Source organism: Melanotaenia boesemani, chromosome 15, assembly GCF_017639745.1.
Source record: "Melanotaenia boesemani isolate fMelBoe1 chromosome 15, fMelBoe1.pri, whole genome shotgun sequence".
In the NCBI taxonomy this organism is placed as follows: Eukaryota; Metazoa; Chordata; class Actinopteri; order Atheriniformes; family Melanotaeniidae; genus Melanotaenia; species Melanotaenia boesemani.
In genome coordinates, this window is record NC_055696.1 from 19,393,946 (window position 1) to 19,396,960 (window position 3,015).

The window sequence follows — 3,015 nt, forward strand, 5'->3', positions numbered from 1 at the left end:
AAGAACAAAGTGTTTAATAAGAATATTTCATTCATTTAGATCTAGGATGTGTTATTTTAGTGTTCCCTTTATTTTTTGAGCAGTATATTAACATTAACAAACCTTGGCAGGGACTACGTCACTGACAACAAACAATGGACTGGCCAAGAAGAACTGAAACCAATGGACTTAAATACATTGAAGGACTAACTAGACATAGGTGAGGTGAATGAGCAAATCAGACCAGGCAAACTAATGAGCAGGGGCCAAAAAGCCACATAAAACTAAACATGATCCTGAATACCAAAAGTCAAGAACATAAAACCAAGAACATGACAAAACCCTAGAACACGAAGCACATAAACCATGATCATGACACTAGCTCTAGTGTTTACCACCATCTTTAACCTCTCCCTGTCACAGTGCATCGTCCCTAGATGTTTCAAGCAGTTTGTCATTGTACCAGTCTCCAAGAAAACCCCGCCCACCACCCTGAACGACTGCCACAAGGTGGCCCTGACATCTGTGAAGATTAAGTGTTTTAACAGCTGATCAAAAACCTCATAAGTTCCACTTTGCACGACTTCAGGCTTATGATCAGGATACTCAGTAACTTTTACACCTACACTGTGGAGTGTCCTTACAGGCAGCATCATCATGTGGATGAGGAGTAGCTTCAAGCAGGATATTCTGGCCATCAGGAGGGTGGTCAGCTGAGCAGATCATCAGAACCCCCCTCCCCCACTTACAGGACATCTACAACATACACTGTAGAACTAGGGCCACCAGAATCATTAAAGAATCCACTCACCATGCCATAGACTGTTCACCCTGCTGCCTTCCAGGAGACGTTACTGCTGCCTGAAGGCTCTTACAGAGGAAAAGCTTCTTTCCTTAGCCCATCTATATCGTCAGCGGACATTGACACACACACACACACAGACATTCATTTTTTCACTGCACATCTGATCCTGTTTTTGTTTCTTTTTCCTGATGTTGTGTTCAAGCATCTGGAGTAAGTGCACAAACCATTTTACAGCTCATTATACCTTGTATGATATGGATGTGACAAATAAAAGTAATCGGAATTTGAATTTAATAAACTTAATTCACAACTCAATTTCTAAACCAGCTCAGCAAACTTCACTATGGTAGCTCATGTTGACAATCGCAAAAACAGCAATAAAATAATGATCAGGGTTCACTAAGTCATGGGTTTCAGAACATTTAAAAAAAAAAAAAAAAAAACTAGAAGAAACTACATATATATATATATATATATATATGTATATATATATATATATATACAGTATATACTGCAGGACAGGAAAAGGCCAAATACCAGTGGGTTGACAGGTAAGGACCAAGCGTTACATTACTATTGCCAGTTATTTGTATGTTTTTAAATAAACTATTAAAAAAGATTTTGTGTACCAAATGCATTTATGTCCACAATTAACATTTTAAAGGTACTTTTCTTCACATGTGTACTGCATTCAGGATTTCAAATCCCAAGCCACAAGAGCACCTTACATGGGATTCTTGGAAGACCACAGAGGCCATTTCCCTGAGGCAACTTCTGGGATCCTTAAAAACAACTGTGCTTCTTGCAAAAAGTACAGCAGTGACACTGGCAACAAGCTGAACCTGTTTCATTGCATGCAACGCTTCACTAGAGAGTGCACATCAGAGCACCACCCACTGTTCAGCTCTTTTTCCTAGTTCCTGTCAGCTGCTTTTTGTGTTGTCAATCAGACAGACCTACAAAGACTTATGCAGGCCTATGTTTTCTGTGGGATTGTGCCACCAAATCCAACAAAGCAACACATAAAGGAACATTGTCACACCAAATCCCTCAGCCTTGATCCTACCTTAGTTGCAGGGTTGAACAAACTCTCTCAGGAAGTGACAGGCCAAGTCAAGTACCCTGCATTACTCATCTCCCAGATAGACACTAAGGAAAGGTTTGGCCTGGAATATCTGGAGCTTGCTTGTCGCCCCATCCCTCTTGACTGGAACAAACACAAGTCACAGAAGACCACAACAGGAGGGGAGGGAGAACCACACACCTCAGAGTCTATGACCCATTAGCTAGACCACCTGATGACACCAGACAGGAAACCCTTTGCTCTGGTAAGTTTGAATGTTGTATTTAAAATATCCTTACACACACAAAAAGCAATAATGGAAGTACTGAATGTAACCCATATGAATTACCCGGTATTTCAGGATGACATCCCTAGTGTGGCTACAACAAAAACACAACTCATCCAACCTACCTCCAAGTAGAAGGTAAGTCAGCTCACTTTTTTTTTTTATATGAATTCTAGATTCAGAGACAAAAGAGAAACTAATTTGCTGTGTTCCTTTTTCTGCTTCTACATCAGGTCCCCCTGCAATCCCTCCTCTGCCTTTTACTGCCTCTCCCTGAGCTGCACGCACTGACCCTATCAAAACGGGTGGCTTGCTTTTCGTTTTGGACCACACAAGATGGACACAGCCTATGAGAGATACCATTGATGGCCTTCTGCCAAAATATAGCAGACAGAAAGATTTCCTGACCAAGGTGGATACAGAGTATGCTGCCATTGTACAAGCTGCCTCCAAAAATCCCAACAGTCTTTTACAAAGCACCACCATGGGCGACATCTTATGTCAGCTGAACTCCTCTTCTTGCTGCTTGGACATCCTGCCCACAGGTTTCTTCAAAAAGATCTCAAAGACTCTAGAGCCAGATCTATTACAGATTGTGAACTTGTCTTTAATTTCCGACGTCTTCCCAGAACTTCTAAAAACAGCTGTAATCAAACCCCTGCTAAAAAGAGACAATCTAGACAAGACACAAATGAGCATGGACGATGGAAAAATGTCAGTTTTAGTCTTACTGGACCTCAGTGCTGCATTTGATACAGTCGACCACAATATATTGTTTAAACGACTGGAGAACTGGGTTGGCCTCTCTGGTACTGCACTACACTGGTTTAAATCTTATTTAGAGAATAGAAAGTACTTTGTGTCAATGGGTAACTTTACATC

The 3,015-nt window shown here is 41.1% G+C and overlaps 1 long non-coding RNA gene across 1 annotated transcript; it reads left to right on the top strand.

Annotated features, from left to right (window-relative positions):
• Positions 1 to 1,323: 1,323 nt before the first annotated feature.
• LOC121654481 lies at positions 1,324 to 2,772 on the top strand. The gene is made up of 3 exons (XR_006012959.1): positions 1,324 to 2,112; positions 2,209 to 2,271; positions 2,367 to 2,772. It is a non-coding gene; the product is annotated as an uncharacterized LOC121654481 (long non-coding RNA).
• Positions 2,773 to 3,015: the final 243 nt, after the last annotated feature.